Genomic DNA, 25,924 nt, shown 5'->3' on the forward strand with positions numbered 1-25,924 from the left:
AGGAGAAACTGTATGGGGGTAGAGAGGGGGGTATTTGGGAACTCTCTGTATTTTCTGTACAATTTTTCTGTAAACTTAAAACTGTTCTAAAAATAAAGTATTTTAATAAAAAAGCAGGCATTAATTTTTACTAATAGTACTAAATCAATGTTGTGGGAGGAAATATGTCATTGGTTAGTAATGCTTCACCCTACCCATATATATATATATTTTTTGTGGTATGCGGGCCTCTCACTGTTGTGGCTTCTCCCGTTGTGGAGCACAGGCTCTGGACACGCAGGCTCAGCGGCCATGGCTTACAGGCCCAGCCGCTTTGCGGCATGTGGGATCTTCCTGGACCGGGGCATGAACCCGTGTCCCCTGCATCGGCAGGCGGACTCTCAACCACTGTGCCACCAGGGAAGCCCACCCTACCCGTATTTTAATGGGCTTTCATATTTTTGTGTGGAGCAACATGCCATTTTTTTCTCTTCATAACGGCCTACTGGAACAAGAGGAGAGCTATGTTAGCCTTTGATGGTGTCTCTCTCATGATTTTGGTTTGGATTAAATTCCTTTGATTCACTAGTCTCCCGGCAAAAAAATAAATGGGGGGTTCTCAGTAAAAGGGAGAACGCTTTTGCATATGCATCTAATTTTGCTCCCTCCTGAAACTTCACTAAAACTTAGTTAAAAAAAAAATTTAAGGCCATAAACTGACAAGCTAGAAAACAGGAGAATAAACAAAATTAATGACATTTCATATGCTATGAAGCGGATAGATTGGTGGTTACTGAGAGGAGTCCAGTGAAAACAGATTCCTAAACTAGCAGGGAGAAAGCCAAGAACTAAACTGATTTGCATTGCAGAAATGCTTAAAAAGCCACGAATTAGCAGGACCAGGTTCCTCTGGAAATAGAAATAAAAGTAGGGGGAATGTTAAAAAAGGAATATTAGTTGAAAGATAATGAAGAAACAGATAGCTAAATTTTATCTCTCACTCTATACTGCTGATTGATTATCTACTCCCTGCCTCCCACAAAAGACTAGAGCCTTTTTCTTTGTAGAGGATAAAACAGAGGGTCTCTGATCTGAGGGTCATCAGTCACAGTTGAATGTGGAGTACTGTACCAAACATGGGAGAATGTGAGTGTGTGAGGCCTAAGTCCTCTTACCACAGTTGACTCCAAAATACTGGCAGTGAGGCCTAGACCTTCTAGGCAGGAGACTGGAAGATCCTTCTCTGGGGATCAGACCAGTCCATAAATAAAGCTAAAGATAAAAATTCAGGGATTCCTTAACAAACAAATCAGCCATATCATTTCACACTAGAACTCAGAGTTGACATGCTCAAAGCTTTCTATCAGCTTTTAGTGTCCTACTCTTAAATATGAGCAAAAAAGCAATTGAGTACCAGAAAGTTGAAGAAATCATATAACAGAAAGATAAAAACCAAAATGAATAAATACAAGAAAGAAAGTTTGAGGAGATAGCAACTAGGCAAAGAGAAAAAAACTTAAATACAAGAGAAGATATTACATTTATGAAACAAGATGCTACATAAAAATAATATTCAGATAGCAAAAATTATTCTTTGGAATGAAAATCGTGGTAGCATAAATGAAAATCTCAACAGAAAGTTTGGAAGATCCAGTTGAGGAAATCTTTCAGAGAGTAGAGCAAAAAGAGTAAAAGCTAGGAAATTAGAGAGAAGGAAAAAAAAAATCCAGAGAACAAGTCCAAGAGGTCCAACAACTGAATAATAGGAGTTCCAGACAGAGGGAAATAAGAAAACAATTGAGAAGGAATAACAAGATGATTTATAAAAATTTCCCAGAACTGAAGCTCATGAGTTTTCAGATTGAAAGATGTCACTGAGTATATATGACCAGGGATGGAAAAAGATCAGACCCAGGCGCATGACCATGAATTTACACTGGAGACAAAGAGAAGATCCTATAAACTTCCAAAAAAAAAAAAAAGGTCTCATACAAACGATCAAGAATCAGAATGTCTTTTGCTTTTTCAGAAGCAATACTAGAAGGCAGAAAGCAATGGTGAAATGGCCTCACAATCATGAAGGAAAATTATGTCCAACCTAGAATTCTATACTCAGTATGCATGTAGAGGGGGGAAAAAAGATGTTTTCAGACATGCAATGTCTCAAAAAATTTGTTTCCCTTATATATATCCTTTCTCATGAACTTAATGAACGTTGTGTTCCATCAAAACAGGACATCTGTTGTAGGAGAGAAGTGAAAGGAATCTCCAAGATGTTCGTCAAGGGAGATCCTAGGTTGCTAGTTATGCAACAAGTCCAAGCTGGAGTAGGTCAGAGGCCCTCGGACAGAAATATTTAGGAAAATGAAATTAATAGTATACATTAATAAATTTAAATACCTGACAGACAGTTTGACTGAATTAAGGATTAGAAAATTAACTAAACTTAAATGAAAATTATTAACTCCAGAGAAAGCAAAACATTTTGCAAAAATGATCATAGTTGACTACTGTTCTGAAAACATATATACTCATAATAATATAAACATTATACACTTACCTAGTCAATATATTGTGTTGATGAGGAATGGGAACTGACTGTGTGTGTATGTGTTTAATTGTGATGGAGTGAGGGAAGACAACAGAGAATACCTGCAACTGAAAGAACATGATATAGCAATACAAGCATGTTATGTAAAGTATGGAGGTACATATGAAGAAAATCACCTACAGTTGAAAGTCGTTTTATTTGGAAACAGTGAAAGGACTGAGGACTCTTCTTTGTTTTAAATATCTTGTAAAACTTGTTGATTTTTTTTAAAAACAAGGACAAAAAGCTAATTGATAATCACAACATTTCAGAGATATTATTTAGGATACTGCAATAGTAATTTTTTTTTTTTTACCGTGCCTTCTACATAGCGAGTACTCTCAATTGTATTGAATCTTTTAAAATGTGTCAGAAGTTGTTGTAACAAGTCATTACTAGGCTGTAATATCCTTGAGATCAGGGATTATTTCTTATACATTTTTATAGTTCCCTCAGGACATAGTGTGGGATCATTTGCATTTTACTTGTATTAATGTGTAGGATTTTGCATGTTTTAGTCTCATGAAGAACTAAGTCAAATTCCTTCATATTCTTAGTTATAAACAATCCTGAGTTGAATGCTTAACTTTACAAATAGATCTATTATTTTCAGTACTGTGAATCTAAGCTCTGCATTGCAATCAAGAAATCAACCAACAAAAAAATTATTATGGGCAAGACAGATCACATAGTTCTTTATTAACAATATCACATTCTCTAGGAAAAGAATCTGAGAGGTTGCTCAAGGTCACCCAGAGAAATAGGCAGTACCATCTCTGCAAATCAAACTATTTGCCTAAGCCAGACTTCTGTGATAAACACACTTAGAGTAGGTGTGAGGGAAAAGTCAGAAGGGTTTATCCCACTCGAGATTAACAGGCAGTGTAGTTTCTCTTCAGCTAAAGTGTTGATGGATAAAAGACAAAAACTGGTGTGTAAATTCAGCTTTCATTTTGTTGAAAGGGGATTAAAAATAGAAAGGAATTCTATTTAGGTTTAGACAGTGAAGACTGAGATATAGAAAGAACTTTCATAAAGGAGTGGGATTGAGATATTTTTTCCTACCGAAGAGTCCCAGTTATGAAGCTGCCAGAATAAGTATCTTGCCTCCTTGCTTGTATTTCTGGTATCTTGATTAATCACATGGCTGTCCTACATCAGCAGTTTTTAATCTATAAATTAACAGCTCCAGAGTGTTAATATGAGATTATCCAGACACTATTTAAAGGGCTGGAGATAAAGGAAACAAAGGAGCCTCTTCATAGAGGGTATGTGAGTACTTTTCTAGTCCTTAGGTGCTTGGTAATTTCACAAAGTAGATATGGTATATTTGTCAAGCAAATCTCTTTCAACAGATTCTCCTCCCCTCCATTTGTTCCCTCTCATTATAAATGGAGCTTATATTCTATACCTCCATTAGGGGGCAGTTATTTTAAGTAGAACAATACTACTTTCTGTTTCCTGTATTAATGGTTGTTTCCTGTATACAGTCTTATACCTTGGACATCTTAGGTTAAAAAAAAAAAAAAACCCCACAGAAGAGCATCCCCAGGACTTCAGGGACTATAAATATAATTCAGAAAACTTTTGAAAAAATGGCATTGAGGAAAGAGTAAGTGTAAGAAAACTGCATTAATAATTACCACTTAAAAATCTGCCAGGCAGGGAGCTTCCCTGGTGGTGCAGTGGTTGAGAGTCCGCCTGCCGATGCAGGGGACACGGGTTCCTGCCCCGGTCCGGGAAGATCCCACATGCCGCGGAGCGGCTAGGCCCGTGAGCCATGGCCGCTGAGCCTGTGCATCTGGAGCCTGTGCTCCACAACGGGAGAGGCCACAACAGTGAGAGGCCCGTGAACCGCAAAAAAAAAAAAAAAAAAAATCTGCCATGCAGGGCTTCTCAACAGTGGTTGAGAATCCGCCTGCCAATGCGGAGGACACGAGTTCAAGCCCTGGTCTGGGAAGATCCCACATGCCACGGAGCAACTAAACCCATGCGCCACAACTAGTGAAGCCCGCGTGCCTAGAGCCCGTGCTCTGCAACAAGAGAAGCCACTGCAATGAGAAGCCCACGCAACGCCATGAAGAGTAGACCCCGCTCACTGCAACTAGAGAAAGCCCACGAGCAGGGACGAAGACCCAAAGCAGCCAAAAATAAATAAATAAAATAAATACATTTATATATAAAAAAAATCTGCCATGCAGAAGATAACCACAAACTAAAAAGGACTCATCTATTAGCTTCTATAATTTTAAATTGATTTTCAGAGATATATCTCCTAGATAAAATCAAAGGAAGCACTCTGCATTTTTAGCACTAAATGCTGCAAGAGTAATTCAATAATAACACTTTGCTATACTTAACACTGTTCTATACTTTAAAAAATGCTTTTTCTCATATATATTTTGAAATAGGTAGTGCAGGTATTATTATCATTTATAGATTGGGGAAACTGACACAGAATTTAAGTGATACCCTCAAGACTGCACAATTACACCTTGAAAGGCAGGACCAGAATTCTTCGTCCATTGTTTTGTTGTTTACTATCAGTAAAAACTATCTTTGATTAACTACAGGCATTCCCATTTTATAGTTCAGTATATGAAGACAAGACAAAAAATCTCAATGGGTTTGTTCCAGGTCATTCTGTAAGAGAAATGAAAAGCTACAAAAAATACATGAGCACTGACTTGAAATCCTTTGCTCAAATCACTTGATCACAATAAACGTTAAGAGTGAAGGCCAAAGGGTTATACAGAGCTCATTGTCCATTAGTCTTCTTAAGGTTTGTCCTCGATAAAAGGTTTCCATCCAAATCCATTTCTTCTTGGCAAACACTTGTCTCCTCTAGAAATATTAAAAACAAAAGAGAGAAAAAAATTTCCTGGGTAAATAATGGAAAGGGAACAGTCCATTGTGGTGGACAAAAGTCAGAAGGATTAAATTTTTTACAACCTAAATATAGGATTATGTTTGTCACATAGTTGTAAAAGTTATAACAGGCATAAACTATTTTGTGGCCAAGTAATTAAGGTGGTATTACAGTAACATGCTGTTAATCTGACTTTTAAAACTTAATTTTAAATCAAAGAAACTACTATATACCAGACAAACAGTTGCCTTAGTGTTCTTAAATAAATAATATTAGAGAATTAAAACTAATTTGGATTTTGTAGTGGAAATTGGTCATTATTTGGGCCACCTGAACTGCTTTCCTATACTTAGAGAATTCCTCACCGTGTTAATCTTGGTGGTGAGCAAAGATACCTCCCATAATGGAAATGGAAGATGTCAGATAGTCACTTTCTCTCCCTCCCTTGCAGCTAAGGTGAAGGCATGTGACCTAGTCTTTTCAATCAGACATCTACTGGACTTTTGACTCAGCCCTGAAGATACAAGCAACAGTCTCTCCTCTCTCTCTCTCTCTCTCTCTCTCTCTCTCTCTCTCTTAACCTACTGACAGGAAACATTTCTGCAATCTACAGTTTCCAATGTAGAGGTGGCCAAAGGGCAGACTGTGTGGTCTAGTGCCTGATGTCCATGGCGCTGGCTGTGGTGGGGGGTTGGGGGCTTGGGTAGGGGGAGACCATCTTCTCACAGTTTGCCTAGCACTTACCCAGTTTTATCATGGAAAACTCTGAATCTCTGGAAACCATTCAGCCCCAGGAAAACCAGGACGGTTGGTTATTCTAGCCAGCTTCCTCATCAGATCAGTTCTGTGGGTGGTTTATTCCTCCTGCTTAGCTTCAAGCCTAGTTTTTCAAGCCCTCCCAGCAATTCTGTAAGCCACCCAATATCATTTTTAAAGATTATGGAAATATAACCCAATGTCCTTTTAATCCACTATTGATCTGCTTAAATCGGTGAGAGCTGGTCTCTATTACTGCTACCAAGATCCTTGACCGAAACAGATACTTCTGTGTGTCAGCAGTTTGGAAACCTGCATTTCATGATGACCCTGTGAATCATATTGATTTGATTTGGCTCATAGGTTTATTACAGACACTATTTGATGTTAGTGAATTTTTTTTTTAACATTCTGAAGAGTGCTGCAAAAGCATCAATAATGATTATTCTTACTGTATTTTTGAAATCCTGAGATGTTTCTGATGGTCGAGACTATTGTGAACCATTTTCCCTTGGTGATGGGATAAACAAACATTGACAGAAGTAAAGTTGCTGCCAGAAAATATTTGAATTTCCCTACTCCATCTCATCCCATACCCCCAAATTTATGAATGCTTATTTCTCCAGATGAAGAATTTTTAAAGCCCCCCAAAATAGAAGCAAATGGTGACCTAAAAATATCTCTGCTCATTTATTCATTTTTGGGGCATATATAAGAGTTCTTTGTCGTTTCTCCTGCTAGACATCCCTCCTGAACATATGCACTTCTCATTCAGCTTCACCTTCAGGACATCTTCATACTCCTGCACTCATCCTTTGGAGAGAAAACCTTCAGTGAGGATACTTCTGTTCATAAAATGGTCATTAAAATGTTAGGGCTTCCCTGGTGGTGCAGTGGTTGAGTGTCCGCCTGCTGATGCAGGGGACACGGGTTCGTGCCCCGGTCCGGGAGGATCCCACATGCCGCGGAGCGGCTGGGCCCATGAGCCATGGCCGCTGGGCCTGCGTGTCCGGAGCCTGTGCTCCCCAACAGGAGGAGCCACAGCAGTGAGAGGCCTGCGTACCGCAAAAAAAAAAAAAAAAAAAAAGTTATTATAGTGCTTACTTTGACAGCATATATACTAAAATTGGAACGATACAGAGAAGATTAGCATGGCCCCTGCGTGAGGATGACATGCAAATTTGTGAAGCATTCCATATTTTTTAGACTTATCATAGTGACCATTTCAATATATATGAATATATATATAATTACTGTGTTGTACACCTGAAAGTAATATGATATTGTATATCAATTATACTTCAATTAAAATGTTATTACATAAACAGTACATCTTTATTAAAGAAAAATAGAAGATACAAGAAGACAAATAGAATAAGCATCCATAATTCTGTCACTGAGAACATTTTGGTATTTTTTTTTTTTGTAAGCATTCATGTCTACAGCTATAGAATTTTTAAAAATTTGAGAGGTCAAACTATACATACTATTTCAGAACCTACTTTATTATTAGTATTATGAATTTCTTCCCATGTATATGTATATAGATATTTTAAATGACTGCACATTTTACAATGTATAGAAGTATCATCACATTCATTAATTAACTCTGGGACATTTTCAGCTTTGTAAACAATACTATTGAAATTATAGATCTATCCTTGAACATTTTTCTGATTATTTCCCAAAAATAAATATTAGAAGTAGAATTTTTACATCAGTTGCTCTGCTCATTTTTGAGATTTTTCTTATATTTTTCCAAAGTGCTTCCCAGAAAAGTCATGGCTTTTATGCTCCCACTTGTCATCTGTGAGACTACATTCTTCTACCCTCAACAACACTGAGCATTATCATTTTTAAAAAATTTTATTTATTTATTTTTGGCTGTGTTGGGTCTTCATTGCTGTGTGCAGGGTTTCTGTAGTTGCGGCGAGCAGGGGCTACTCTTTGTTGCAGTGCACGGGCTTCTCATTGCAGTGGCTCCTCTTGTTGCTGAGCACAGGCTCTAGGCTCGCGGGCTCAGTAGTTGTAGCACACGGGCTTAGTTGCTCCTCTGGCACGTGGGATCTTCCCAGACCAGGGCTCGAACCTGTGTCCCCTGCACTGGCAGGCTGATTCTTAACCACTGCATCACCAGGGATGTCCCTGAGCACTATCATTTTTAAAAATTTTTGTTAATTTGATAAACAAAGAGATTATCTCATTTCTTCTTTTTAAAACTATCTGCTCTTATCAAGATGCCCATTTTCCTCAACGTGAATGTATGATATTAATCACTTCATTCTGTCATGAAATTCAAAGAAGTAAACTAAAATTCTGAAAATGTATCATCCCCTCCAAGAACTGTCATTATTTCTTTTGTCACCATCACCCAGTTATTTAATTTTCACAAATTACTTCCTCCCTGAAATAGCTTTCTAGTTGACTTTCACTCTTTGATTCCCTTCTCAAGTCCTTAGATTTTTAAAATTTATTTTCTCTTATCCTATGAAGTACACTATTATAAATACAGGCACTTAGGAGTTTATACCTTGTACAGGAAGAAGTCAAGCAGGTAGTACCAAAATGCAATTAACCTAATCCATTTTCTCTTTAGGTTAAAAGTATTGTCTCCCTTTCAAAAAGAAAGAACATCTTTTGTCTTTTTCTTCTATTTGAGGACCATATAAACTATTAAGTAAAATACTTACAATGCTGGTATTTGTCATAAGGTGGGAGTTTAGAGGAAGTATAATCAGTATCTTTGGGCTTCCCTGGTGGCGCAGTGGTTGGGAGTCCGCCTGCCGATGCAGGGGACACGGGTTCGTGCCCCGGTCCGGGAGGATCCCACATGCCGCGGAGCGGCTGGGCCCGTGGGCCATGGCCGCTGAGCCTGTGCATCCAGAGCCTGTGCTCCGCAGCGGGAGGGGCCACAACAGTGAGAGGCCCATGTACCGCAAAAAAAAAAAAAAAGAAAAATCAGTATCTTTGCAGCAGTATTTGCTGGCTGTTTCGCAACTACTTCACTGATTTTGCTGACCCTCACGTCCACTATTGCCTCAAAATCTATCATCACCCACTTCTAAAGCCTACCTGGTAGGCGTTGCTGGCTGCTGTTAATATCTGTCACACCAGAGAGAGGAGAATGGGTGAGAAACTCTTCAGGGGATCTTAGTTGGCTTCTATATGTTAGCTCTGTTTTTAACTCTCTGCAATCAACGTTGATGACATTAGACATTTGCTTAATCTCAGTGCTGTCAGTCACCTTTACTTTGGCTTATTCCTCTCACACCTTAGAGCCCTCCCCCAAACTACACCCTACGCTCAGAGTGACCATATGCTCTCTTTTTCTGGAGAGTCCCAATTTCAAATATTCTGTCATATTGCCAAATCAGATGTCAGACCATATGCTTCATATTTTCTTTGGGGAAATATATTCACCTATCTATGCATCAGTTCCCTAAAAACTCTGCTCATCAGGATTTCTATTGGTTTTGCCAGACAGTTTATGGAAAATGTTATTAATCCAAAATGCAGCTCAGATGTCTTCTCCTATGGGAAGCATTCCTTCAGTGCCTTCCTTCCTTAGATGTCGCTCATACGTGCTCTCAGAGCTGTCTAGTATTCCCTCTGTAGGGCACACCCCAAACCTCAGATTTCCCTCACCCACTCATTAGAATCGCCTTCCTTGGTATATTTGGGAAAATGAAGGGTAAGAGGTGTTGCATCACATGTATTACAGATTTACCCACATGCTCTCTGCTGCTCAGAAAGGCATTCTCTGTCCTATTAGAAAACACTCTTCATTTTTCTGCTGCTAATGGATTGTTTGAATCATAGATTAGAGCCCACAGCCTCCTTCCCCCTCCTGATAGTCTGTGGATCTGAGCATCTCCTAGCAGCACATTTCCCCATCTTGTGTGTTTCAATCTAGAATAACACCATGGAAAAGGCATGGGGGTTTCGGGTACACTTTCTACTCTAAGTCCAGCTTCATAGTCTAGGATCTAGAAAGAACTTTGGTATTCTAAGGGTTTAGGAGACAATCATCAGTTAAGGCACACATACACACATTGATCTCCCAAGGACAAATGTCAATTTCCAGAGCAGAATTAAATAAAATTCTAGAAAATGCAAACTAATCCTATATGACCGAAAGCAAATTAGAGGTTGATTAGGGCAGAGGTGGACAGGGAGAGGCAGGAGGGAGGGCTTAAAAAGTGGCAATGAGAAAATTTAGGGTGGGGCTTCCCTGGTGGCGCAGTGGTTTAGAATCTGCCTGCCAATGCCAGGGCCACGGGTTCAAGCCCTGGTCCAGGAAGATCCCACATACCGCGGAGCAACCAAGCCTGTGCGCCACAACTACTGAGCCTGCCCTCTAGAGACTGCGAGCCACAACTACTGAGCCCACATGCCACAACTACTGAAGGCTGCTCACCTGGAGCCTTTGCTCCGCAACAAGAGAAGCCACCGCAATGAGAAGCCCGTGCACCTCAAAGAAGGGTAGGCTAGCCCCTGCTCGCCACAACTAGAGAAAGCCTGTGCACAGCAACGAAGACCCAACACAGCCAAAAATAAATAAATAAAATAAATAAATTTATTAAAAAAATATATATTAAAAAAAGAAAATTTGGAGTGATGGATATGTTCATTATTTTGATCATGGTAATAGTTTAACAGGTAATAGTTTCATATATACATTTGTCAAGAGGTATCAAATTGTACACTTTAAATATGTACACTTCATTCTACATCATTTCAATCTTAATAAAGCTATTAAATTTTGGAGGAAAAAGAGTTAAAGGAGGCTGTCTCCCTGCCCTCACAAAGGCCTAAAAGTCTTTCTTCCCCATAGGTGAAGGGTAAGGGATGTGGCTTTCAATTCAGGTAGCCAGGCTTGGGCCAGGTACCTGGCCTAGCCTTCTGATGATGCCCTGGATCTCTTCAGAGGAACTTTTTTGGGGCCAGCTGAGATTCTTCACTGTGTCTTTAAGTGGAGCTGCCTCTTACTCCTCCTTCCTAGATCCTCATTTGCTATTCTGAAAGCAAAGATAAGAATGGATGGGTTGAGGCTTCTGGGCCCAGGCAGATGAGGAAAAAAATTTATCAATTGATTACACTGAATGGAGTCTATATACTTTAAGATTGAAATTGTTATTTTCATTTGTTTGATAAGCATTTACTGAGCACCCACTAAATGCAAGATGTTGTGGACATATTTATTGAGCAAGTTCCCCACACCTTGAATGTGGGCCTTGTGATTTACTGTGACCAGTACAATGTGGTAGAAGTAATATTGTGTGCCAGTTCTTAGCCTAGGCCTTAAGAGCCCTTGTATGCCTCTACTTTCATTCTTACAATCTTGACAGTCCATGGGCTGAGCCCAGGCTAGTCTGCCAGAGGATGAGAGACATATGGCTCAGTCCCGCCACCTGCCCAGCTGACAGCTTGCTAAGCCCCAGAAGCAGGACCTTTTAGCTGCCAGGCTCTTGACTGTAGATGCGTGAATGAGTCAAACTGAACCAGAAGAGCTACACATGTAATCCCAGCCCAGATTGCTGACCCATAAAACCATGAGTTAAAGAAATGGTTGTTTTAAGTCTTACACACACACACACACATACACACTTCCTATTCTTACTGTTAGTGCTTGAGTGACTTAGTCAAATTATTTAACCTGATTGCGCCTCCGTTTCCTCATTTTTAAAATGACTATAAAACATACCTGGCTCATAGGGTTGTCGTTATTATTAAATGAGATAGCATTTGTAAAGTGCCTTACCTAGTGTTGGGCACATAGTATGTATTCAGAATATGGTAGTAGTGATTTTTTTTCCTTTTTTTTTTTTTTGGCAATGATTTTCCAAGTCAGGACCCATATCTTACTCATCTCAGGGTCTTCATAAAAGGAACTCAGTAAATGTGACTATTTGGGGGAACTATAGTAAATTCAATGAGTATTCTGACTATAATCTTAAGATAGTACCATATATTTACCTAAAAGGCAGGAAGAAATCATCACCTCTATCACTGTGATTTTAAAAGCAAACAGACAAACAAAAAAAATCTTAGTTGTCTTCATTTCCTTGAAACTCAGGATTGATACTGTATTTCTCACTCCTTATCTTCTTGACCCTATCAGCAGCATTCAGTTCCAGCTGATAATTCCTTTCTCCTTGAAACACTATCTTCATTTGGCTCCCTGTACACCCACACTTAATCTGATTTCCCTTCTACTCCACCAGCCACTCATCTGCAGTTTCCTTTGAGAGTTCGTCCTTATCTCTTAAGCCTCTAAATGTTGAGCTGCTCTAGGGATCAGTCCTTGATTCTTTTCTCCATTTCTATTCCCTCTTGTGATGATCTCTTTTAGCCTATGGCTTTAAATATTGTCCCTCTATACTGGCAATCCCAAATTTATATATCTGTTTCAGGCTTCTCTCCTGAACTTCAGTCTCATAAATCCAACTTTGTATATCTAAGTGCCTACTTGACATCTGTATTTGGTTATTTAATAGGCACCTGGAACTTTATGCATCCAAAAATTAAACTCCTGATTCTGTCCCCTTCTATTTCCTCCTAAAATTTTTCCTATCTCAGTATGCAACAACTCCATCTTTCTAGTCTTCTCTACTGTTAGAAGAACCTAAAATGCAGTTCTCCTGGGGTATTTCCCAATGTTCTGCTTCATATTACGCATAGCAGCCAGGGGTGAAGAAGGGGAGATGACTTGTGACAGTTACAACAATTCTCAGAAGTTGTCAATCTCAGCTTGAGCCCATTCGTGATCCTCTGCTTCTGCAGCAAAATTCCCCAGTCCTGGGCTTCCCTGGTGGCGCAGTGGTTGAGAGTCGGCCTGCTGATGCAGGGGACACGGGTTCGTGCCCCGGTCCGGGAGGATCCCACATGCCGCGGAGCGGCTGAGCCCATGAGCCATGGCCGCAGACCCTGCGCTTCCGGAGTCTATGCTCCGCAATGGGAGAGGCCACAACAATGAGAAGCCCATATACCGCAAAAAAAAAGAAATTCCCCAGTCCTACTTTGCTCTTCCTTCTGGTCATTCTAGGTGTCAGGACAGATACTATGATAAACTGATTAGTTTTAAGGTGATATTTTTCAACAAGGTTTGTGTCATTAAAAATCTTCCTCTTTATTAGTGGGTTTCCCTGCTGGTATCTTATAACAAGCCACTTTTCCTTGCTGAATTATTCCAAGATAATATATACATATTAACAGAAACCTTCAGTGTCTTTAATTCAAAGTATAAACATTAGCCACCATAGCATGACCAGTTGAGAATATATTATCGGGCAAGATAGTTTTTGGTACCAGTCAAAAATATTGTACTTGGCCATCTACTTATATTTCTCATAAACAAATTCCCCCTCTACATGGAGGCTAGTTCGGGCTCAAAAGTATCATTTTAACATTATTCTATCTTCTTTCCTTCTTAAGAGTTTCATATGCAAGGAGCCTAATTCTTTTTCTGGAAGAGTATTCCTGAATGAAATGTAGTCTCTTCACTTTTTCATAGATTTATCTAGAGTATGGAAGATTACTCAAAAGAGGGGTTAATCTGCATGGGTTGGCTTACATTACATAAAATTTCAAAATTATTTTCCATCCACTTTCTTATCTAATTCCATTACTATCCTAATTCTAATACTATTTTATCCCAATTCTATTACTATTATTACCACCACTGCCTATCATCCCTGCCATGAGCTGGGACCACATCCTTCCAAACCGATTATTTGTATAGCTTCCTAACAGATTCTCTGACTCCTATTCTTTGCTCTGATTTGTTATGCATTCCTCTATTAAAAGAAACAAACCCTGATTATCGAATCTGGACTACTTTTTCTTCCTTTAATCCTTTCTCTTTTGCTTTGTATAAGACTTTACAATTTTCAAGGAGTTTTCATATTTATTATATTGCTTAATTCTTATAATAGCCCTGTAAAGTATTATTAATCCTCCTTTAACAGACAAGGCAGCAACACATGTAGAGAGTAACTATTAGCTAAGAAAATCACATGGGCAATGTATATCAGATCCACAGTTTAAACCCAGATCTTTTTTTAAATTATAGTTGATGTACAATATCTTATAAGTTACAGGTGTATTATATAATGATTCACAATTTTTAAAGGTTCTATTTCATTTATAGTTATTATAAAATATTGACTATATTCCCTGCATTGTACACATACTCCCGGATCTCCTTGTTCCAACTTGAGCATTTTTAAAAATAGAGACGCTTTTTTATTTGACCCAAACTGAATCATTCAAATTCTCCATACCAGGAAATTGGAAATGGTTTACAGAGACTGATAAGTTATTGGAAACTAGTGCTAGGAGCTAAGGTGGGCTTTTTCCTATGTACATATTCTGGCGTTTACTTCTTGGAGGATCCAAACTGACACACCAGGGTGGAGAGAAAGAGAAAAGAAATAGACAATGAAAAATAGGAATGAAGGAAAGAATAACCTTGGTTCTTAACTTTCTGGTTCCTGGTTCCACACACTTGTGTGGCCCAGATACATTTGCTACCCATTCTTAAATCTGAGAAATTTCTTTTTAAGCAAATTCTGATTTAAACATTATCAAGTGGATTTTTGCTCTTGCTGCCAAATGATATCTAAAACATGTTATTCTTGGGAGTTTCCTGGTGGTCTAAGTGGTTAGGATTTGGTGCTTTCACTGTCAAGGCCCGGGTTCAATCCCTGGTCAGGGAACTGAGAACCTGCAAGCCACGTGGTGTGGTCAAAAAGCAAACAAATAAACAAAAACCAATAAACCACTAAATCTTAAAAAAAACAAAGTTATTCTTTCCACCCATTTTTTCCCTTCTTACCTCCGTGTCTTTGTTCATGACATGCCTTCTGCCCGGAAACTTTCTTATTCTATTCTCTCTTTCAAAATTCTGCCATCCTTCAAGTCCCAGTTGAAATACCATGTCTCTATGTCTTCCTTAATGACTTCTTTGTTCATTCCTGGAAGGAACAATTACTCTGTGTAACTATAGATTCAATTTATATCAACAGTATAATACTCATCATAAACTGCTTTATAGAATTATTTGTGTGTATGTCTCATCTGGCCTACTGATGAGGAAACCTCTTGAGCATAGAAAGCATAGCATATTAATTTTTTTGTCCCCCCACTGAGCCAACACAAGGCAGTTATTCAAGTATTTGTAAGAGGATATACAATGAATGAATATACAAAGACCTTGACCCATGCAGTTCTAAAAGGGACTGAGGCCTAAGGTACATCTGGATGTCAAAAGTGGAGCCATCTGTGATATACACCTAACTATTCTCACGAAGTCAGTACCAATGGATTTTCCTATTGGCTTATACTATGTTTGGAGTGAGATAATAAAATTACTGACCTAATAGCTATTTAAACTGTTGGTGCCTCAAGACAGAACAGAGATGAGATGAGTCAAAACGGTTAATAGCCTCCTAGATGCAAAGGGAAAAATTTAGCCCAGAATTTCCTAAACTGCGTTCAGTTCTGAGATAAGAAACAATTGCCATTTATTATAGAGCTTATGGTTGTATAGTGAAAATATTGATGATGACAGTAATATTGATTTCTGAATTTATTTAGTATTTGTGTCAATAATTCCTGCACACAGGGGCTTCCCTGGTGGCGCAGTGGTTGAGAGTCCGCCTGCCGATGCGGGGGACATGGGTTTGTGCCCCAGTCTGGGAAGATCCCACATGCCGCGGGGCGGCTGGGCCCGTGAGCCTTGGCCGCTGGGCCTGCGCATCCAGAGCCTGTGCTCTGCAATGGGAGAGGCCACAACAGTGAGAGGCCCGCGTACCGCAAAAAAAAAAAAATAATAATAATAATAATTCCTGCACACAGAAACAATATTAACTCCAAATGTGGCTGGCAATTATGGTTAAGAAGATGATATTTTATCTATCTATCACTACACATATACATATGTCACTATGGTGAAACTACTTTATTAAATTTTTATTACAATGCATTTTTAATTAAAAATTTATTTTTTATTTTTTGGTCTTGCCACACAGCATGCAGGATCTCAGTTCCCTGACCAGGGATTGAACCTGCTCCTCCGCATTGGAATTGTGGAATCTTAACCATTGGACTGCTGGGGAAGTCCCTAAAATGCATTTTTAAACATTATATGGCTAATGTATATATATATATATATATTTTTTTTTTTTTTTTTGCGGTACGCGGGCCTCTCACTGTTGCAGCCTCTCCTGTTACGGAGCACAGGCTCCGGACACGCAGGCTCAGCAGCCATGGCTCACGGGCCCAGCCGCTCTGCGGCATGTGGGATCTTCCCGGACCAGGGAACGAACCCGTGTCCCCTGCATCGGCAGGCGGACTCTCAACCACTGCGCCACCAGGGAAGCCCTATATGGCTAATACTTTTTAAACTCTTTCATGAGATGGTTTGTACTGTGAGCAGTCATAGCTCACACCCTCAACACGCTTGCCCTTCTCTCCTTTGGTATTTACTTGGCAAAACTCTAAGCCTGCTGTAATACAACTTCCCACCTCCTCAGTGCCTGCACCTAATCAGCTAGAGAAAAAAAGTCATCATGCTGACTGGACTCACTTTAAAATTATGACCTCAAGTTTCAAGTGGATTCTCAGTGTAACCCAGCCATTCTTTACATTTCCCTAGTCATTTGTCTCTCCCATTCTTCCAGATGACGCCATTCCCCTCAAGAATCTTCCTCCCTTCTCCCTCTCAGCTGATGACCTTGCTTTTTATTTCTGAGAAAAAAGCAGCAGTCAGAAGGGAACTTTCACAGCTTCTCACCACTAATTCCACCCACCTACTTGCATTTCACCTTCCTTCCTATTATGAAGGCTGAACTGTTCCTGTTTCTGTTTGAATCCAAACTCTCCTCTTGTGCTCTGGGTCCTACCTCCTTTTGCCCATTCAAGAACTTTGCTCTTAAAATTATCCCATCTCTTTCCTGTATCAATTTTTCCCTCCCTGTAGGATCATTAACACTAACATACAACTATATTTAATATCTCTTAATTAATAAAAGAAACCCTCTTGATCTCACAACCCTCTTTAGATACTCCCCCATTTCTTTACTCCTCTTTACAGAAAAACTCAGAAGAATTTTTCATATGTGCTGTCCCATATCATTAACTCTCATTCTATCTTGAATTTACTCCAATTACATTTTTTCCCCTCACCATTTCACTGGTAGTACTCTCATCAAATATACCTTTGCTCTCCATATCACTAAACCCAATGATAAAATCTTCTTCATTATGCTTCACCTTTTAGTAGTATTCAACGCAGTTGACCTTTTTGGAACACATTCTACTTTGGCTTCCAAGAAACTTCTCTCTCCTGGTTTTACCCCATCTCTGGATCCTTCTTCACACTGTACTTTTTTTGTTCCTCCTCATTATTTTGACAAGTAAATGTCAAAGTTGGAGTTCCCCCAAGGCTCAGTTCTCCTCTATCCTCATTTCCTAGGAGATCTAACCAGTTTTGTGGCTTTGCAAACTATATATATGACTTTTCCTCTTTCTTTTACTTCCTTTTCCTCCCCAAAGCCATTAGGTAGGATAGAGCAAGGCTGGCATTGGGTCTGAGTTGGGAAGAATCAGAGCTCAGAGAGGAGTTTGGGGGCCATATGTGAAAGGAGGTGCCTATATAAGAGGACTGTCTAGTATGGATAGTCATAGACTGATTGAAGTGAGGAGGGCACCCATGCAGAGGGGCAGCCTGAAATGGGCTATTAGGGATCCGCACAGAAAACTGGCCATGCATGAGGAGTCAAAGCCTCAGCAGTATGAGGAGGACATTCATATCGTAGGGGCAGACAAGAGTTGTTGTCAGAGCCTGAACGGGTGAGGAGGATACCTATGTGGAAAAGGGAGTGGTGGTGACTCTGGAAGATGTGTTACTTAACAGGGAGTTGATTACATAAGTAAATACATTAAAAAGTTGGAACCAGGTTTCCCACTATCAGATAGAAAAAGAGAAAACTAGAATAACCATTGTGGTGTTGGCTTATTATTGGAGGTATTTGTGTGAATTCATGATTATATATCCAGATAGATGATAGATAGACAGATATAAATAGATATAAAATAAATATAGATCTAAAAGTGTATATGTGTTTTGTACCTCTATAGTTCCTAGCTCTGTCCACTGAAAGGGCCTGAGAGTAACAACACCCCAATACAATTGAGCACATCTATTCCCCAGATTTTGGCTTCTAAATACCATTCTCCACAACTGTAACCAGGCTTCTTGGAGAATTGGCTGATTCCAGTACTGGTGCAGCAAAAGTGCAAGATAAGCTTGGAACATCTTGCTGAGCCAGAAAGCAAAGTGCTCCAGGAATGATGGTGGTGGTGGGGGGTGTATATCACAGAATCCAGCCTGAAAGGTCTCCATGGGCAAATCTGGTCCATTTTGAGCATTAAATTAAATATTGATGGAAATAGATTACAATCCATTACATAAAATAAGAAACCAGGAGTCAATATATGGAAAGCTTTGACTAAGAAAGAAGGGGAGGACTTTGAAGTAATATCCCTCAAAAGGCAGAGTTTTAGGGGTGAGTAAAGGTGATTATATTTTATGCTGGTTAGAGAAAAAAGTAATAAGGTAATCATGCCAGAGATACAAGTCTATTATATGCCTGCACGTTTTCTTTTCTTCTTTCTGTTTATCCACTTAGAAAAAAAGGAAAATCTTTAGATAAGAGAAAGTTAAAATATGTAGAAGCAGCAACACATATATCAAGAAGGGCTTTTGATTCTTAAAGAGGTGCTTGATTTTAAAGAGGGCCACCCATGGACATATATACACTACCAAACGTAAAATAGATAGCTAGTGGGAAGCTGCCGCATAGCACAGGGAGATCAGCTCAGTGCTCTGTGACCACCTAGAGGGGTGGGATAGGGAGGGTGGGAGGGAGGGAGATGCAAGAGGGAAGAGATACGGGAACCTATGTATATGTATAACTGATTCACTTTGTTATAAAGCAGAAACTAACTCACCATTGTAAAGCAATTATACTCCAATAAAGATGTAAAAAAAATAATGAAATAAAGAGGGCCACCAAATATGTATTCTGAAAGATTTTTTTACTCTGAGAGGAAGAATTTAGGATTTGTTAGAGGAAGGTTTCTTAGTTCTGAAAGTATTCATGGTGGAGTGGGGAAGAGGATGTAGGAATTCAAAGAAACTACTGATAAGTTACTGATCAGAGAGAAAAATACCAAATTTCACTTTGAATGTAAGTGACCACTTTGTGATTGTTATCACCAGCTTATATTCCTGTGGTTCTAATAAAGGATTTTATTTTTTAAAACATAATTTTTTGGAAAATATGCTAGTTTTCTCTTGGTTAAACAAGTATCTGAAAAACCTGGCTCTTTGAATCCTGAAGCTGTAACAAATGTAACAGGAAGTTGCATAGGAAATTGTGACTGAAGCACTCCAATGCAACAGGTGTGATTTTTCAGTGAAGTACCAGACCACCAAGTAGAAATTTCAAAGAAATTTCCACTGATTAGATGGTTCTTAAAAACCACAAGGGTCAGACAGCTGGATAGTGAGACTGCATTTGCGAAGAGGCGTTCTTTAGAGAAGGCCATGCTGTGCATCCTAAGCCCTCTCACAAAGGTAAAGGAGGAGAGGGTGCTTGCCCTTTCACTTCCAGCCTAGTGAGTGTGGACTCTTACAGGATTATTCAGAGGACCGTGGTGGGAAGGAAGGAGAATAAAGGACTGAAGTCTGACTCCCCCCCACCCTGCCCCGGGAAAATCTAGATGTCCAGAAAGAGATGGCCTGGCAGGTTCTTTGTTATTGGAGAAGATATACCCAATAGTACTGGGACCAGTAAGCTCTCTTAGAATTTGTCAGGACAAAGGATGCATAAAGCTTCCCACAGAGCAGATGTGGGCCACGCAAGGGAGAAAGAATCAGTCCAGAGATCTTTTTGACTACTGTCCAAGAAGAACTGACTAAAACGTCAGTTGGGCTCCAACAGAAAGAACAGAATGGCGTGGATGTCCAAGAAATCTGAGGATAAGGGAAAAGTGGCAGCAAGAAGAATAGAATATATGCCCATGTCAGGAGTTATTGGAGGAGCTGTGGCTTGATTGGTCAAGCATGTGAACCCCTGAAGATAAATAATAAGTTTTAAACATCTGTGAGTCCCAAAGAATACAAAGTCATCATACTATAATGCCAGCCAATTAAGACATTTCTGCTCCCTTTTCCCTATTCGTTTCCTGTACTCCAACCCAGAGAGTCAGTAACAGCAGCTACTGAGTAGGGAAGAAAGCAAGTAGAAAAGAGAGAAGCAGCTGACCACATTCCGTTTCTCTAAGGCTTTCCTTTCTAAATGTCAGATTGAGGCTGAATTTTGTGATTTAAAGTGATTGTAAGGTAAGCGAGCAGAAAAGTCATGAGACTTGCTGGAATTTTCTTCTTAGTGGCAGAGGGTAAAAATCACGCCTCTGAATTAATTTCAAGAGAACAGTTATGTTTTGACTATATCTCACAAGTTACACTAGCTCAATGTAATGAGTACACAGATTTTCCACTGTACGGTTAGTGGAAACCTTTCAGAACTTGCAGGTACAGGTTTTAGGAGGAAATAAGCACTGCAAACTCAAATTTATAAAATAAAAAATTTACAATTCCTGTATTAGTTTTATTCACCAGTCACTACAGTAGAACCCTGAAATAAATGAATATAGAATATTCAAACCTTATGGAAAAATAAATGTAAAATTTGAATGAGAAAATTCAACCTCCCTAAGGCAGAGAGAAAATTCAGTGTACTTTCAGTAAAAAGAATATCAAACTCAAATTGACATAAAACATGCATTTTAGCCATGGTTATTAAGACAAAATCATTACTGAAATTCTCATCCAACCTTCCTGTATCAGCTATCCTAGGTATAATGGGTCTAAATAAAGAATTTCAATTTTAAAGGAATTACAGTATTCTGAAACTATTTTAACTATTCTAAAATCATGTGAATCAATGAAGGAGTATGACCTTAAAATAAGGTTTAAGTATTGTAGCAGTGGTTAGATTTAGGTTCAGCTGCAGTGAGTAAAACCAAAAATAAAAAAAATAATAATGGATTAAAAATACAAGGTTTCATTCTGTATAAATGAAGTTTGGAAGTTGGTGTTCCAGGTGGGTTGGAGGTTCTACAAAGTCATCAGTTCATCACTCCTTCCAGTTCATCTAAACTGTTCCCAGCTCATTACTTCACCATTCCTATGGTGTGCATTTGTACTCTCGTTCAAGACGATTGCTAGATTCAACCACCACATCTATGTTCAAGGGAGCAGGAGGAATGAAAGGAGAGGAGCCCATTCCTTTTCTTTGAAGATAATTTCTCAGTTACTTCTCTTTTGCCAGAGTACATAGCTGCAAGGGAGTCCAGGAATTGTAATCTTTTAACTATGCACATTCTAATGTTGAATAAATTTGGGATTTTGTTATTAAGGTGGAAAGAGAAAATGAATGTTGAGGCAAGAAGTTAGGAGTCACTGGCATAGAGACAAATATATTTCTTCTAATAAAGTAGCTAGGTCAAGCATTGATTGCTGATAAATTAGAATTATTAATAGAGATCATTAATTGTATTGTTGATACAATTTTTAAAAAATGCTTGCTTTCTCTATGCAGAGAACATTTCTGTCGCTTGCAACCAAAGAAAGTAATTTATGATAAATTATCAGGAAACTCAGTAATTTGTTATATTACTTAAGTTCTCTGTTTCATTGAGAAGAGAAACATTTCCAAGACAAATGTATGAATGCATTTTCAATTTTTCATACAATAAACATCTACTAAATGTTTGAGTACTAGGGAAAAAAAGACATGGTTTTTGTCTTCAAAGAGATAAAATCTAGTGGAGATAGATAGTCATGAAAAAATTTAAAGGTAAGAAAGTGTTATAGGTGCTGTAAGGAAGTATGTACCAGGTGTTGTGGGGATACAGAAGAGAGAGATATTAGTTCCACAAAAGAGATTGAAGGGTATGTATCCAAAGTAAAGCACAAAGTGACAGTGAAATTAAATTAAAAATTATTATGCAATTTTAAATATACCAAACGGCATAGAGAATAACATAATGAACATCACTCACTCTCTATTTATCTTATGAAATAAGATATTATGAATATGATCACAGGATATACTTTTTATGAAAAATACTCCTCAACTTTGTTATGAAGTTTGAAATTATTAGCAATGATGTATATAGGTATAAATATCATAAACAAATGATCTTCCACTAGAGGTTGTTATTGTCATCAAATCAAAGTATAAAGAGTAGTGAGAATCTTCCTGAAATTGGAGAAGTATTAGAGAAAGTGTTGGGAATCTTCTAATATATTCTAAAGCAACAGTGTCATTTGATAATTCTCAATTACTTTAATGTTAGACTCTCATAGAACTTTGACATAAATCTTTTTTTCAAATTTGCAGCTTATTTTTTAACGTGGCAAAGGGAAAGGGACTAAAATAATGTCTTGGGGGAGGGCTGGGAGGTGGTGGAGAGGGTGGATTTCCCATGAAAGTATTTGTAATTTTTGAAGTTGCTTAGAACATATGTATTTAAGGAATAAATACAAAACACATGTATTTAAGGAATATTTCTGGGACTTCCCTGGCAGTCCAGTGGTTAGGACTCCATGCTTCCACTGCAGGGGGCACAGGTTCAATCCCTGGTTGGGGAACTAGGATCCCACGTGCCACATGGCCAAAAAAAGAATATTTCTTATATGTCCAAAATCTAAATTCTAGTCCTCTGGCAAGTACTTCAAGGGAACTTGGGGTCACTGACAAAGCTATGTTTGCATGCCTGGGGTCAGGAATTCATCAGGGAGCAAGAACTCTGCTAAAATGGCTGACATCACATCAACACAGAGGCAGGCTCCCCTCTTTGTATAGTTTCTTTACACTGTTAAAAAATAGAGTTCCTTTTCAGTAGTTTCTTTATATTGTTAAAAAGGAGTTTTAAAAAAAGTTAAAAATTAATCAAATTCAGAATAAAATGGCAAAGTCAAAAGTTGGCTGACGAAGACTCTCTACCTTTCCAAAAATATAAACATGCTAGATAATAATGTAAAAAAGTGAAAAAAATATACGTTGACAATTTCAATATTTTGAAATCAAGAAAGGGGAAATTGCCAGGTTTTATAAAAAGGAAAACAGAAAAATGGAGTATTAGAGGGAGCTGAAGCCAAGTACATGCTGAAGTCCAATGGCTCACGTGGATACTGGAACTGGAAGCATGTCGTGAGGCTGGAAGACTAAAAAGCAATGGTTATTGATACATGAACAGCGAGGATGAATCTCAGAATAATTCCACTGAGCGAAAGAAGCAACACCGAATAGAATACCTATTGTGTGATTCTATTTATAGAAAACTCTACATGCAAACTAATCTAGAATGACAGAAGATCAGTGGTTGCCTGAGGATGGGGGAATAGGAGAGAGAACTTACAAAGAGGCACAAGGAAACTTTTTTGGGAGATAAATACGTTTGCTGTCCTAACTGTTGTGATGGTTTCACAGGTGTATACATATGTCAAAACTTGTCAAATTGTATACTTTACATATGTAGAGTTCATTGTATGGCAGTTATACTGCATGAAGCTGTTAAAAAACAAAATGAAGATTCAAGCAATTGAAGCATATCCTCCTTCCTATTTTTATTTATGCAATATATTTGTTGAAGGAACTTGGTGGTTTGTCCTTTAGAGTTTCCCACATTCTGGATTTTATTGATTGCAAAAAAAAATAATCCTTACCTTTTAGAACTATATAATGAAATATATATTTATCTTTTTTTTATAGGTGAAATCCATGTGAGGGGTAGGGAAGAGGAGATTGGCCATATGGTGATAATTGTTCAAGCTGAATGATCGGCACATAAAGACATTATACTATTCTCTCTACTTTTTATGTGCTTAAACATTTTTTGTAATAAAAAGTTAAAATAAAACAAGTCCCAAGTCTCATCCCAGAGTTACTGAATCTCTTCGGGGTTAAGTATAGAAGTCTGCATTTAAAAAATAAACTCCCAAGGTGACTTTGTTATACATTAATGAGGATCACTGCCCCAGACCAAGAAAAGGACTCTGATAGTGAAGTGAATTTCAGACTCCTGCCACAAGGTATGGGAATAGTTTTTGGTAGATATCCTTTTCATTTCTTATCGAATCACAAAAGTAGTACATCAGCTCTTCTTCTTCAGAGAGATATTTATGGCTCTGCTTGCCTCTTCTACTGCTGAGGAAATTTTCTGATCCTTATATACATATTGTTTGATTTTGTTCTTATTCAGTCTTAAAAGGGTGATTATAATATTGGTTTGATTTATCATATAGGCTTAGTATGATTTGCCTGAATTTCAGCCCTGCATAGAACTGTGAAATATAAGAATTTATCTTCTATATCTGTAGTTTCTTCTATTACATCTTCGCTCTCTCTGTGATTCCTTCCTTCCTCAGGTTCCCATTGTCTCTTTTTCTATCTTCCCACTAGTAAAAAAACCACTCAAAAACCGTATGATAAACTCATTTATACAAGATTACTGATTAGAATCATGAAGTGCTCTTCTCAGGGTAAGTTGATTTAAATAGGGCATGGGACTGAAGTCAAAGTTTTAAAAAAAGTATAGTGAAGGATTCTAAGGCATAAGGTAACCTAGTCAGGGAAGGATTTTGGGGTGATGGTGGTGAAGTTCCTTTCAAGACCCTGTAAAATTTTATCACGTATGTTGTTACCTATTCATCCCATGGGAAGTGTATCCTTAGAAGAGTCAAATAATGCAACTACAGCCTTTTCTTCTGTAACATGCATGGAAAATTTAGCTTTGGATGCAAGTAATAAAAAGCCAAATTCGAACTTTCTTAAGTAGCTAAGAAAATTTATTGGCTCAGGGAAATTACTAAATCCAGAGGAAGGTGGTAGGTTTCAATCTGGGTTCGAGCTCTTGCACCATGTGTCAGCTTTATCCGCAGGCTGGCTGCCCTTATGGTAGCAAAGTGCCTACAATAACTATGGGACTCACATGCATCCATCACACCAGGCAGAGAGAGACAGAGAGAGAGAGAGACAAAGAGAGACAAAGAGAGACAAAGAGAGAGAGAGAGAGACAGAGAGAGAGAGAGGGAGGGAGAGAGAGAGAGAGAGGACTTTTCTTCTCCCAACAAACACAAGATCTGGCCTTCCTTATAACTGGACCAATTTAGACTTGTGTTAGTGTCTATCACTGACAGAGTCAGGTGAGGACCTGATTAGGCTGATTACGTACCTCAGTTAGGGTCTACACTTGGAGCTGGAGCTGGGCCTGTTCCCATTCAAATCATTAGCTAACTTACAATTGCAGAGGGGTAGAAATGCACACTTGGGTGGGAGTCAACCAATAGTGCTCATTATAAACGCAATATAATAATATTCTACTCCATTAAATACCATAGTTTAAACTCTAACATTTTTGTTCAAAGTTGAACTTGTTTCCAGTTTTTGATACAGTATTATATTTTAAATTGGGAATTGCAGACCCACATGAAGGAAACAGAGCAGTGTAAGGTACAATAAGGAATGTAAAGACTTTGTAAAAGAGACAAAGCATGTCCTGTAGCTTACTGTCCTCATGTGAAAATGTAAGCCCACTGTTTCCAAATCTTCCACTTTTTAAAAAGAACCCCAAAAAGCATGTGAAATCTTCTG

General features: G+C 38.5%; 1 non-coding gene across 1 annotated transcript; it reads left to right on the top strand.

Annotated features, from left to right (window-relative positions):
* The first annotated feature begins 7,290 nt into the window (after window positions 1-7,290).
* On the top strand, window positions 7,291-7,397 carry LOC116745721. The gene has a single exon (XR_004347533.1). It is a non-coding gene; the product is annotated as a U6 spliceosomal RNA (small nuclear RNA).
* Window positions 7,398-25,924: the final 18,527 nt, after the last annotated feature.

The sequence above is a fragment of the Phocoena sinus genome, chromosome 1 (assembly GCF_008692025.1).
Source record: "Phocoena sinus isolate mPhoSin1 chromosome 1, mPhoSin1.pri, whole genome shotgun sequence".
Lineage (NCBI taxonomy): Eukaryota > Metazoa > Chordata > Mammalia > Artiodactyla > Phocoenidae > Phocoena > Phocoena sinus.